This window comes from Scyliorhinus canicula, chromosome 13 (assembly GCF_902713615.1).
Source record: "Scyliorhinus canicula chromosome 13, sScyCan1.1, whole genome shotgun sequence".
NCBI classification, from domain to species: domain Eukaryota; kingdom Metazoa; phylum Chordata; class Chondrichthyes; order Carcharhiniformes; family Scyliorhinidae; genus Scyliorhinus; species Scyliorhinus canicula.
In genome coordinates, this window is record NC_052158.1 from 17,407,248 (window position 1) to 17,421,728 (window position 14,481).

Genomic DNA, 14,481 nt, shown 5'->3' on the forward strand with positions numbered 1-14,481 from the left:
TGTCACAGTGGATCCTCAACAGAATGATCCCAGTGTAATAGTGGATCCTCAACAGAATGATCCCAGTGTAATAGTGGATCCTCAATAGAATGATCCCAGTGTAATAGCGGATCCTCAATAGAATGCTCCCAGTGTAATAGTGGATCCTCAGTGGATTGATCCCAGTGTCACAGTGGGCCCCCAATGGAATGATCCTGTGTCCTTGTGGATCCTCAGTGGATTGATCCCAGTGTCATAGCGGACCCCCAATGAAATGATCCCATGTCCTAGTGGATCCTTAATGGAATAATCCCAGTATCACAATAGATCACCAATGGAATTATCCTGATGACACGATGATGTAATCCCAGTGCCACAATGGATTCCCCAATGGAAAGATGACAGTATTCCAGCTTCATAGTGAATCCCCAATGGAATAATCCTCATGTCATAGTGTCAGAATGGGTTCCCCAATGAAATGATCGCAGCGAGTTTCCCAGTCAGACTGGTAACAAGTCGGGGTGGGCGTCTGTGGGGGAGAGGGGGAGGGGGAGAAGGGGCTGTGGGCCGCTGGCATCTTACGTGAAGTGCAGGCCGATGTGTAAATGTAACAATTGCAGCTCTGACCTGCCCCAGAGCCCAGCTTCAGCTTCTCCAGCCCAAGGTGACAGAGTGAGATGTGTGATCACACCGACAGCACACGCTGAGAGCCGGGAGGGGGAAGTGGTTACTGAGACATTTCCTGGAACTCGACGCGACCACAGAGGCAGAGCCAACTGCAGAGAGACACAACAAGGCAGAAACAGAAAGGCCTTGTGGCGCCGGGCTCGCATCGTTCCCACCAGGTAGCTGGGAGCCAAGCACGGATTTCAGCTGCCTTCCTGTCTGTGATTGTGGATGCGCGGTGGGCCGGCCCTTTGACTGGAGGCGCTGAAACAGGGGGAGGAGAAGGAGATGTGGGGCCCAAAAGAAGCAGAGAACAGCCCACGCCAAAGGTGTCTGCATTGATGTGAGTACCCCGGGTTTTGCCTTCCAAGACGCCACTCTGGTATCGCCTGTGTCTCCAACCCCTCTCCGTACAGGACGAGGCCTAATGCGATTGACAACATACACGCCCCAAGCCAGGGAAATCTTTCAACCTTCCCCCCTGAGAGAGAAGAGTGAATCCTCTACACCCTCCCACTCTCAGTGAGTCAGTAACCGGCGGATAACAGACGGAAAGAGCCAGAGGGGGGAGGATTAGAGATCTTTATTTTCCACAACGACCGAGCTTTTACGATTCGGAAGGCCATGCCGGAAAGGAGAGGGTAATGGGGGGGGGGGGGGGGGGGGGGGGGGGGGGTAGAAGCAAATTTAACAGGAACTTTCCAAAGGGAATTGGAGGAACTCCTGAAGGGGACAATTTGCGGGTCTATGAGGGTAGAAGTGGAAAGTAAGGGCCAATTGGGTAGTTCTTTTAATGAGGCGGCACAAGCACCATGGGCCGAATGGCCTCCTTCCGTGTTGGCTCATTCTATGAGGGTTTTCTTGTGGACAAAATTGCAACCAGGTGGCGGGATTATTGCTGTTTTGGAGTCTTTCAGCCCATCTATATGCATGCACTGAGGATGTCCATCCAGTCCGGGCCTTTTTGTGACAGTGTCTCTCCTATATTCGCTGTGGCATTGACCAGCTTAGTACCCTGGCAATGCTGGGTTTGGTAACTCTCCCACACTGCTTCTCCAGTAAACGGTCTGACAGCCCCTTTAGCAATAAACATACTGAGAGTCCAACTTCCTCTTTTGCAAATTAGTCCGGTTGATCAACCTCCCTCTGTCACTGCATTCCGATGTACAAACTCCTCCTTCAGTAGATGTCTTGGCAGTTCAGCTTCCCGTATAAGGGCCCCCTGATATAGTCAGAGCCTCCTTTTTATGGGGGCACTCCCAGCCCGGGATCGCCAGCCAGCGATCTGTAAGGCCAGATTCCTCCTTCAGCAGGAATTTTGGAAGTCAGGTCGCCCGTTTTGGGGGGGGGGGGGGGGCCACGGTAGCACAAGTGGCTAGCTCAGTTGCTTCACAGCTCCAGGGTCCCAGTTTCGCTTTGCGGCTTTGGTCACTGTCTGTGCGGAGTCTGCACATCCTCCCCTGTCTGCGTGGATTTCCTCCGGGTGCTCCGGTTTCTTCCCACAGTCCCACAGTCCAAAGATGTGCCGGTTAGGTGGATTGGACCTGCTAAATTGTCCCTGAGTGTCCAAAAAGGTTAGGTGGGGTTACTGGGTTACGGGGATAGGGTGGAGGCGTGGGCTTAGGTTGGGTGCTCTTTCCAAGGGCCGGTGCAGACTCAATGGGCCGAATGGCCTCCTTCTGCACTGTAAATTCTATGATTCTATGATTGTCTATTGGTTCAGTTCAAACTATTGGGCAGCTTCAGTACTCAGCAGTTATCTCTATCGAGTTGTCAAAAGTACAAGAATTCTGAATTCACACAATAAACCGGAAGTCATTCAGTGAGGGAAACTTAGACAATCCATGGGCACTGTCTGGCAAAGGATTCATTGGGATCATCTAATAATGACATCCATGGAGCAATGTACAAGCAAATCGCAAAAGGGAGGAATTTTGCAGCCTTGCCATGCCACACATGTTTTTTTATTTTTTTATTTTTATAAATAATTTTTATTGAAATTTTTACAAAATATAAACAACTCAACTCTATTAACAAAACAACTGTGGTAACACCCCAAGAACAATTCCCAGCCAACTTCAAAAGCAACTACAAACAAAAGAAAAACAAAACAAAAGAACACATCCTCCCCGTGTGTGCGTGGGTTTCCTCCAGGTGCTCCGGTTTCCTCCCACAGTCCAAAGATGTGCGGGTTAGGTGGATTGGCCGTGCTAAATTGCCCGTAGTGTAAGGTTAATGGGGGGATTGTTGGGTCACGGGTATACGGGTTACGTGGGTTTAAGTAGGGTGATCACTGCTCGGCACAACATCGAGGGCCGAAGGGCCTGTTCTGTGCTGTACTGTTCTATGTTCTATGTTAACACCCAACAACAAAAGGGAAAGAGATAACACCCGCCACATCCCACAGACCCATGTACACAGTTCTCCCTCCCCCCCGATCCAAACCCCCCCCCCTTCCCCCCCTCGTCCCCCCCACCCCCGGGTTGCTGCTGCTGCCGGCCTATTTCCCTACCGTTCTGCCAGGAAGTCCAGGAAAGGCTGCCACCGCCTAAAGAACCCCTGTACTGATCCCCTCAGGGCAAATTTCACCTTCTCCAATTTAATGAACCCCGCCATATCATTGATCCAGGCCTCCACGCTTGGGGGCCTCGCATCCTTCCATTGGAGAAAGATCCTCCGACGGGCTACTAGGGATGCAAAGGCCAGAACACCGGCCTCTTTCGCCTCCTGCACTCCCGGCTCCACTGCAACCCCAAAAATTGCGAGTCCCCAGCCTGGCTTGACCCTGGATCCCACCACCCTTGACACCGTCCTTGCTACCCCCTTCCAAAACTCCCCCAGTGCTGGGCATGCCCAAAACGTATGGGCGTGGATCGCTGGGCTCCCCGAGCACCTATCACACCTGTCCTTGCCCCCGAAAAACCTACTCATCCTCGTCCCAGTCATGTGGGCCCTATGCAGCACCTTGAACTGTATGAGGCTAAGCCTCGCACAGGAAGAGGAGGATTTCACTCTCTCCAGGGCATCCACGTCCCCTCCTCAATCTCCTCACCCAGCTCCTCTTCCCATTTACCCTTCAGTTCCTCCACCGAGGCCTCGTCTACCTCCTACATCACACGGTATATGTCCGAAATCCTCCCTCCTCCAACCCACACCCCCGAGAGCAACCGATCCCGCACCCCTCATGGGGGCAGCAAGGGGAACCCCTTCACCTGCTGCCTGGCAACCTGCATGTACCTAAACATGTTCCCCGGGGGGAGCCCAAACTTCCCCTCTAACTCCCCCAAGCTCGCGAACCTCCCCTCCACAAACAGGTCGCTCAACCTCCTAACCCCTGCCCTGTGCCAGCCCGGAATCCGCCATCAATGCTCCCTGGGACAAACTGATGGTTCCCCCTTATCGGGGCCTCCATCGAGCCCCCCACTTCTCCCCTGTGCCATCTCCATTGCCCCCAAATTTTGAGGGTAGCCGCCACCACCAGGCTCGTGGTATATCTCGTTGGAGGGAGCGGCAACGGCGCCGTTACCAGCACCTCCAGGCTCGTGCCCACACATGACGCCACCTCCATCCTCTTCCATGCTGCCCCTTCCTCGTCCATTACCCACTTACACACCGTCGCTGCATTGGCAGCCCAATAGTACCCACAGAGGTTGGGCAACGCCAGCCCCCCCCCTATCCCTGCCTCGTTCCAGGAACACTCTTCCCACCCTCGGAGTCCCATGCGCCCACACAAATCCCATGATACTCCTGTTGACCCTCCTAAAAAAGGCCTTCGGGATAAGGATGGGGAGGCACTGGAACAGGAACAAAAACCTCGGGAGCACCGTCATCTTAACGGACTGCACCCTCCCCGCCAGTGGCAGTGGTAACATATCCCACCTCTTAAACTCCTCCTCCATCTGCTCCACCAACCTTGTGAGGTTGAGCTTGTGCAGGGCCCCCCAGCTCCCAGCCACCTGGACCCCTAGGTACCTTCCCTGCCTGGGTTCCAGTGCAGTACCTGGAAGTAGCCCGTCTCATCACTTCCAGGTCATAGGTCACATCATTATACCTGCCTGCTTCAATGGGAGCCTACCAATCCCCTCCTCTTGATCCCCCGGATGCACCACAAACACCTCACTCTTGCCCAGGTTCACTAAGAATCCTCATCACCTCCGGCATCCCCCCCACCGGGTCCGCCACATGCAGCAACAGGTCGTCCGCATACAGCGACACTCCATGCTCCTCCCCACCCCGCACCAGGCCCCTCCAGTTCCCTGACTCCCTCAATGCCATGGCCAGAGGCTCAATCGCCAATGCAAAGAGCAAGGGGGACAGGGGGCACCCCTGTATCGTCTCCTGGTACAGCTGAAAGTACTCCGACCTCCTCCTGTTTGTGGCTACACTCGCCATCGGGGCCTCGTAGAGCAGCCTCACCCACCGGATAAACCCCTCCCCAAACCCAAACCTCTCCAGCACCTCCCACAAATACTCCCACTCAACCCTATCAAAGGCCTTCTCCGCATCCATTGCCACCACTATCTCCGCCTCCCCTTCCATGGCCGGCATCATAATGACATTGAGGAGCCTTCGCACGTTCGTATTCAACTGCCTCCCCTTCACAAACCCCGTCTGGTCCTCATGAATGACCCCGGGCACGCAATCCTCTATTCTAGCGGCCAGGATCTTTGCCAGCAGCTTAGCATCGGCGTTCAGCAGCGAAATCGGCCTATATGACCCGCACTGCAGAGGGTCCTTGTCCTGCTTCAGGATCAAGGAAATCAGCGCCCGTGACATAGTTGGGGGCAGAGCCCCCCCCCCCCCCCCCCCCCCCCCCCCCCCTTGCCTCGTTAAAGGTCCGGACCAACAGGGGACCCAACAGGTCCAAATACCTTTTATAAGATTCCGCCGGAAACCCGTCCGGCTCCGGCGCCTTCCCTGACTGCATGCTCCCTATCCCCTTGACCACCTCCTCCAGCTCAATCGGCACCCCCAGTACCTCCACCTGCATGCCACACATGTTGACCTCATTTACCAACGGGTTTGATTCCTTTGCAGCCTCCAGGGCTGAATATTGGCCGGTTAGTAAATGCCCATGAAGGATGTCTCAACCACAGGCAGTGACACAGATACACTTATAGGCACAGTTAGTAATACAGGCAGTGATACAGGCAGTATCAAACACAATCATACAAACACAGCGTGGTGAATGTATTTCACCTAATGCCTGTCTGTCTGTATAATGATGTGACCTATGACCTGGAAGTCATGAGACGGGCTACTTCCAGGTACTGTACTGGAATCCCGGTGGGCTCCGCCTCTGGCTCCGCCCTCACCGGGGCCATCTATAGACCGGCCACCTGTGGGTGGCACTTATTTGAACAGCTGACTCTGGCAGGCGAGTTATGGATAATAAAGCCTAATTTTCACTCGTTCTCACAGTGAATTAACGGTATAACACACAGGCCGTCACACAGACACTGGCAGTGATGCAGGTACAGTTGTAGATACAGTGATACAGAGAGTGATACAGTGTGTAACACAGACAGTAACAAACACAATCACACAAACACAGACAGACAGACACTGGCAGTGATGCAGGTACAGTTATAGATACAGTGATACAGGGAGTGATACAGAGTGTAACACAGACAATAATGAATGCAATCACACAATCACAGACTGTCACACAGACAAAGAGAGTGACAAAGATACAGTAATAGATACAGATGCAAAAAATGGGAGCGATTTTACAAAATGGGAACAAAGTACGGTAGCGAGCGAGTTTAGCGCCGGGAAAGACAGGCTGTAAAAGGCGGTTCGCAGTTGATAAGAGACTCAACGGGGAACGCGTGGCCGAGGCCACACACAGGCCCCCGGTTTCTAGACTGAGAAGCTCCACTCACCAGAACTCCTCAGGGGAACGAGAGACTGACCCACTACAGCAGGAAACCAGCACCCCCAGCCCAATCACACCAGCACAAAAAATGCCAGCTCAGCACCTTGGCCATGCCAACCTGGCAGTGCCACCTGGGTACATTGAAGTGCCAGGCTGGCACCAGACGAGTGCTGTTCCATCCAGTCCCCGTTTGTGGAGACCAGTGGCTGAATGATGCGCCCTGAGGTCTCCAAGGTGAAGGAGATAGATCCCATGCCTCGGGTACCTCGGGAATCTGCACTTTAAAGCCAGTCTAGCTGTCTCTCTCTAATATGCAAATTGTTAAAGTGATCCTGCCTACCAAGGCGGGATTCACATCGCAGCGTCTCATGAGATCTGGCGAGGCATTGCAATCCGGGTAGATCCCAGGTGCGGGATCTCCCAGTGAAGTTACTTTCCGGTCGCAGCCTGGCCGCAAAACTTTGCCCAATGGTACAGACTGTAAAACAGGCAGCATCAAACACAATGATACAGCCGGACTGTCACACAGACACAGGCAGTGACACTGACTGTAACATAGGCAGTAACAAAAACAATCACACAAACACAGCTCATCACACAGACACTGCTAGGGCTGCAGGTACAGTTATAGATGCAGATGCAGACAGTGATGCAGACTGTAACACAGGCACAGATACACTGTACAGACACACACACAGTGATACAGACTGTAACACAGACAGGGACACAGGCACAGATACACTGTACAGACACACACACAGTGATACAGACTGTAACACAGACAGGGACACAGGCACAGATACACTGTACAGACACACACACAGTGATGCAGACTGTAACACAGGCAGGGGCACAGGCACAGATACTCTGTACAGACACACACAGTGATACAGTCTGCAACACAGGCAGGAGCACAGGCACAGATACACTCTACAGACACACACAGCGATACAGTCTGTAACACAGGCAGGGACACAGGCACAGATACACTGTACAGACACACACAGTGATGCAGACTGTAACACAGGCAGGGACACGGGCACAGATACACTGTACAGGCACACACAGCGATACAGTCTGTAACACAGGCAGGAGCACAGGCATAGATACACTGTACAGACACACACAGTGATACAGACTGTAACACAGGCACAGATACACTGTACAGACACACACAGCGATACAGTCTGTAACACAGGCAGGGACACAGGCACAGATACACTGTACAGGCACACACAGCGATACAGTCTGCAATACAGGCAGGAGCACAGGCGTAGATACACTGTACAGACACACACAGTGATACAGACTGTAACACAGGCACAGATACACTGTACAGACACACACAGTGATACAGTCTGTAACACAGGCGGGGCACAGGTACAGAAACACTGTACAGACACACACAGTGATGCAGACTGTAACACAGGCAGGGACACAGGCACAGATACACTAGAACATAGAACAGTACAGCACAGAACAGGCCCTTCGGCCCTCGATGTTGTGCCGAACAATGATCACCCTACTTAAACCCACGTAACCCGTATACCCATAACCCAACAATCCCCCCATTAACCTTACACTATGGGCAATTTAGCATGGCCAATCCACCTAACCCACCTAACTGTAAAGACAATCAATACCAACACAGATACACACTGCAGAAACACACCGAGATACATACTACAGACACAGAGAAAGATACACTGTTTGGAGATAGATAGTAACACAGACACATTGTACACACTCACAGACAGTGACACAGAAATACACTGGACAGACAGCGCTGGACTTGAATCCGTGGTGCGAGGTAGACTTTACATCACAAACCAGCTGTCCAGCCAACTGAGCTAAACGAGCCCTATTTTAGACACAGATTGATACACACAGACGCATGTACAGACACAGGCAATGACATAGGTACAGCTACAAATAGAGACTCATATACAGACAAAGGTGCAGATACAGCTGCAGACACAGATAATGATACAAATATTGATATAGACACAGATAAAGACAAAGAAACAGACTCATGGACATACACAGAACTGACCCTCTGATAATAGTGTTCCCTCATTACTGACCCTCCCACAGTGCAGCACTCCCTCATTACTGACCCTCCCACAGTGCAGCACTCCCTCAGTACTGACCCTCTGACAGTGCAGCGCTCCCTCATTACTGACCCTCTGACAGTGCAGCACTCCCTCAGTACTGACCCTCTGACAGTGCAGCACTCTCTCATTACTGACCCTCTGACAGTGCAGCACTCCCTCAGCACTGACCCTCTGACAGTGCAGCGCTCCCTCAGTACTGACCCTCTGACAGTGCGGCTCTCCCTCAGTACTGACCCTCTGACAGCGCAGCACTCCCTCAGTACCGACCCTCTGACAGTGCAGCACTCCCTCAGTACTGACCCTCTGACAGTGCAGCACTCCCTCAGTACTGACCCTCTGACAGTGCAGCACTCCCTCAGTACTGACCCTCTGACAGTGCAGCACTCCCTCAGCACTGACCCTCTGACAATGCAGCACTCCCTCATTACTGACCCTCTGACAGTGCAGCACTCCCTCATTACTGACCCTCTGACAGTGCAGCACTCCCTCAGTACTGACCCTCTGACAGTGCAGCACTCCCTCAGTACTGACCCTCTGACAGAGCAGCACTCCCTTAGTACTGACCCTCTGACAGTGCAGCACTCCCTCAGTACTGACCCTCTGACAGTGCAGCACTCCCTCAGTACTGACCCTCTGACAGTGCAGCACTCCCACAGTACTGACCCTCTGACAATGCAGCACTCCCTCAGTACTGACCCTCTGACAGCGCAGCACTCCCTCAGTACTGACCCTCTGACAGTGCAGCACTCCCTCAGTACTGACCCTCTGACAGTGCAGCACTCCCTCAGTACTGACCCTCTGACAGTGCAGCACTCCCTCATTACTGACCCTCTGACAGTGCAGCACTCCCTCAGTACTGACCCTCTGACAGTGCAGCACTCCCTCAGTACTGACCCTCTGACAGAGCAGCACTCCCTTAGTACTGACCCTCTGACAGTGCAGCACTCCCTCATTACTGACCCTCTGACAGTGCAGCACTCCCTCAGTACTGACCCTCTGACAGTGCAGCACTCCCTCAGTACTGACCCTCTGACAGAGCAGCACTCCCTTAGTACTGACCCTCTGACAGTGCAGCACTCCCTCAGTACTGACCCTCTGACAGTGCAGCACTCCCTCAGTACTGACCCTCTGACAGTGCAGCACTCCCCCACAGTACTGACCTCTGACACTGCAGCACTCCCTCAGTACTGACCCTCTGACAGCGCAGCACTCCCTCAGTACTGACCCTCTGACAGTGCAGCACTCCCTCAGTACTGACCCTCTGACAGTGCAGCACTCCCTCAGTACTGACCCTCTGACAGTGCAGCACTCCCTCATTACTGACCCTCTGACAGTGCAGCAATCCCTCAGTACTGACCCTCTGACAGTGCAGCACTCCCTCAGTACTGACCCTCTGACAGAGCAGCACTCCCTTAGTACTGACCCTCTGACAGTGCAGCACTCCCTCAGTACTGACCCTCTGACAGTGCAGCACTCCCTCAGTACTGACCCTCTGACAGTGCAGCACTCCCACAGTACTGACCCTCTGACAGTGCAGCACTCCCTCAGTACTGACCCTCTGACAGCGCAGCACTCCCTCAGTACTGACCCTCTGACAGTGCAGCACTCCCTCAGTACTGACCCTCTGACAGTGCAGCACTCCCTCAGTACTGACCCTCTGACAGTGCAACACTTGGTCATTACTATCCCACTGACAGTGCAGCACTCCCTCAGTACTGACCCTCTGACAGTGCAGCGCTCCCTCAGTACTGACCCTCTGACAGTGTAGCTCTCCCTCAGTACTGACCCTCTGACAATGCAGCACTCCCTCATTACTGACCCTCTGACAGTGCGCATTTCCTCATTACTGACCCTCTGACAGTGCAGCACTCCCTCAGTACTGACCCTCTGACAGTGCAGCACTCCCTCATTACTGACCCTCTGACAGTGCGCACTTCCTCATTACTGACCCTCTGACAGTGCAGCATTCCCTCAGTTCTGACCCTCTGACAGTGCAGCACTCCCTCAGTACTGACCCTCTGACAGTGCAGCACTCCCTCAGTACTGACCCTCTGACAGTGCAGCCCTCCCTCAGTACTGACCCTCTGACAATGCAGCCCTCCCTCAGTGCTGACCCTCTGACAGTGCAGCTCTCCCTCAGTACTGACCCTCTGACAGTGCAGCGCTCCCTCATTACTGACCCTCTGACAGTGCAGCACTCCCTCAGTACTGACCCTCTGACAGTGCTGCTCTCCCTCAGTACTGACCCTCTGACAGAGCAGCACTCCCTTAGTACTGACCCTCTGACAGTGCAGCACTCCCTCAGTACTGACCCTCTGACAGTGCAGCACTCCCTCAGTACTGACCCTCTGACAGTGCAGCACTCCCACAGTACTGACCCTCTGACAATGCAGCACTCCCTCAGTACTGACCCTCTGACAGCGCAGCACTCCCTCAGTACTGACCCTCTGACAGTGCAGCACTCCCTCAGTACTGACCCTCTGACAGTGCAGCACTCCCTCAGTACTGACCCTCTGACAGAGCAGCACTCCCTTAGTACTGACCCTCTGACAGTGCAGCACTCCCTCAGTACTGACCCTCTGACAGTGCAGCACTCCCTCAGTACTGACCCTCTGACAGTGCAGCACTCCCTCAGTACTGACCCTCTGACAGTGCAGCACTCCCTCAGTACTGACCCTCTGACAGTGCAGCACTCCCTCAGTACTGACCTTCTGACAGTGCAGCACTCCCTCAGTACTGACCCTCTGACAGTGCAGCACTTGGTCATTACTATTCCACTGACAGTGCAGCACTCCCTCAGTACTGACCCTCTGACAGTACAGCACTCCCTCAGTACTGACCCTCTGACAGTGTAGCTCTCCCTCAGTACTGACACTCTGACAATGCAGCACACCCTCATTACTGACCCTCTGACAGTGCGCACTTCCTCATTACTGACCCTCTGACAACGCAGCACTCCCTCAGTACTGACCCTCTGACAGTGCGGCACTCCCTCAGACCTGAAAGTGTAAGCACTGAGGCGGGCAGAATCAGGCAAATTTCTACTATTTGATTTCTTGCTCTGAATCAATATCCCTTGGCCTAATCCAGCCAGTTTTGACAAATTGACATGGCGTGGGTAGCAAATTGTTCGTGATGCCCTGCACAGTTGAGCAGCCCACCAAATCACGGGTAAAGTATAGCTAACTGGTGACTGTGGCCTCAGTGTGAGGTTAACGCCCTCAATAAAAGGACCAGGGAAAACAGATGGGAAATTGAAATAAAGACCAGCGAAAGAAGGAAGTGAAAGCTTAGACGGCAAGCTGCGGACAATGACCTCACATCCTGTTGCCGTGCTGTGTTGGCAGAGGAAGTTCCCTCGGTTTGGAGCCTGGTCTGACGTAGAGCTTCGCTGAACCGCTGTGCTCCGCATTTCAATCTGTGTCACTGGTCCTGGCTGCTGCAGAGGTTGCGCAGTGCAGCAGGCTATGTCACAAAACAGACCACACTGCCTGACGAACCGTGTTGCAGGATACGCTGCACTGCATCTTAGGCTACGTCGCAGGATACGCTGCACTGCATCTTAGGCTGCATCGCAGGATACGCTGCACTGCATCTTAGGCTGCGTCGCAGGATACGCTGCACTGCATCTTAGGCTGCGTCGCAGGATACGCTGCACTGCATCTTAGGCTGCGTCGCAGCATACGCTGCACTGCATGTTCCGCTGTGTCGCAGGATAGGCTACACTACATTGTTGGGCCCAATGTAACTGAATGGGCACAGTGTCCCACAGCGTGTGCGTTTAGCCGCGTGCTTGATGGCAGACACAACGCTATCTAACGCGATTCTGGTTGGATACGGGGCCTCAGTGGGGAACGCGCGGCCCTTCTTAAACCCGTTTCCTGCACTGAGGTGTCTTGAGCACGTCCTGATCTTGCAAGCCCCCGACACGACACCTTAACCCACCCAAAGCCCCTACTCACCTATAAGGGCTTCCTCGGCAGCCCCCCCTCGCACCCCACCTCTTGAGCGCATGGCATCCCTGTCCGAATCCCCGTCAGTAAAATATGCCATCCTGGCACCTTGGCAATGCCAGCCTGGCACTCTAGCAGTGCTCCTACCAGCTGGCAATGTCACGTGGGCACCTTGGCAATGCCAGGCTGGCACCAGCAGTTTCAGGGTGCCATTCTGCCAAGAGGCTAACCACTGGGGACCTCCAATCCCCTGGGAGATCCCACATGAGTGCCATTCTGTCTGGTCTCCATTTCCGGTGACCAATACTGAGCGGTGCTCGGCTGAGGTCTCCGGGGCGATGGGTTAGATCCCAACACCATGGTTACTGTTACATTCTGGTGCTTGGCCGATCGGTTAATTGCACTAAAGAACATCTAGTTCTTGACTAGTTAAAGTTTTATTGTTGGACAACTGTGTGGGTTAGATAACCATAAGTATATTATCAAAAACTACTATAAATAATCTCAGAGCTACTAAAATCCTGACTATCCACTGCAAAGACCCTTTACCAACTCCCTGAGGTAACAGTATCACACGGTTGTTCTCTACTGCCACCTGCTGGTTGGAGGTCTTGTATGTTACTGTATATATGATTGCTTATGCATATCATCACATCCCCTTTTCTTTGGAAATGTATAGTTTTTCATACATGATCTCAATTTACTATACAATATACATGATATGCATAATGTGTACATTATTTACATATTTTCATATAGATACATAGAACATACAGTGCAGAAGGAGGCCATTCGGCCCATCGGGATGATTGTAGTACCTTCGCACACTTCAACCATCCTTTTCCATCAGGATCTTCTACCCTGACTGTCTCATCGTTTTCTCATGGCTATTGCCTTCATGTCATTTTGTAATAATATCTCTGTCTCCATTTTTGAAATGTGAGCTTCCTCACAGTTTTTCGATTTGTAAGTTCCAGTGGAATGTAAGGTAAGGTTGTTCTGAGCTGTCGATTCATCAACATCGGCGAAGGAGATAATCCATTTGACAATGGTGCTGCTCTATAGCTAAGCAGTGCGAGATATGGATGTTCCCGGCGGCCCATAGCGTTTTTGAGCCGCCGCTTCACAATGCGAACACCTTTTGCAGCCTTCCCGTTGGATTGTGGATACAGAGGACTCCAAGTTATATGCTGAATATCATTAGCTCTGTGCAAACTCTGTCCAATCATAAAACATGGGCCATCATCACTCATGACTCATGAGGTCTTCCATGGCGCGCAGAAATGTCTTTGGTATGTTTAACATAGAACAGTACAGCACAGAACAGGCCCTTCGGCCCTCAATGTTGTGCCGAGCCATGATCACCCTACTCAAACCCACGTATCCACCCTATACCCGTAACCCAACAACCCCCCCCCCCCTAACCTTACTTTTATTAGGACACTACGGGCAATTTAGCATGGCCAATCCACCTAACCCGCACATCTTTGGACTGTGGGAGGAAACCGGAGCACCCGGAGGAAACCCACGCACACACGGGGAGGACGTGCAGACTCCACACAGACAGTGACCCAGCCGGGAATCGAACCTGGGACCCTGGAGCTGTGAAGCATTTATGCTAACCACCATGCTACCCTGCTGCCCCATAATGATGACACAGCTAGCTGATGAGTTTGCTAGAAAGTTAGAGAAATAGTCGATTACTAACTTCTTTTCCGGCCAGATAAAACAGATCCATTCCTACTTTCTCCCTTGGACTTGTAATGATTTCGCCCATTTGGTTCTTTCGGCTGTTTATTATGAAGTTCCTGACAAGTTGCACAGTTTTCGATCATGATCTGTTAATCTTGATTGATGCCCGGCCATTACACCACCTCTCTGGCTCGTCGTT

General features: G+C 52.7%; 1 protein-coding gene across 1 annotated transcript in view; it reads left to right on the forward strand.

Moving 5' to 3' along the window:
* Positions 1–762: 762 nt before the first annotated feature.
* LOC119976490 overlaps positions 763–14,481 on the forward strand; it is a 63,775-nt gene continuing 50,056 nt past the window's right edge. Inside the window, exon 1 of the mRNA XM_038817033.1 lies at positions 763–988. The gene's annotated coding sequence lies outside the window, so the exon portion shown is untranslated. The remainder of the gene's footprint in view (positions 989–14,481) is intronic.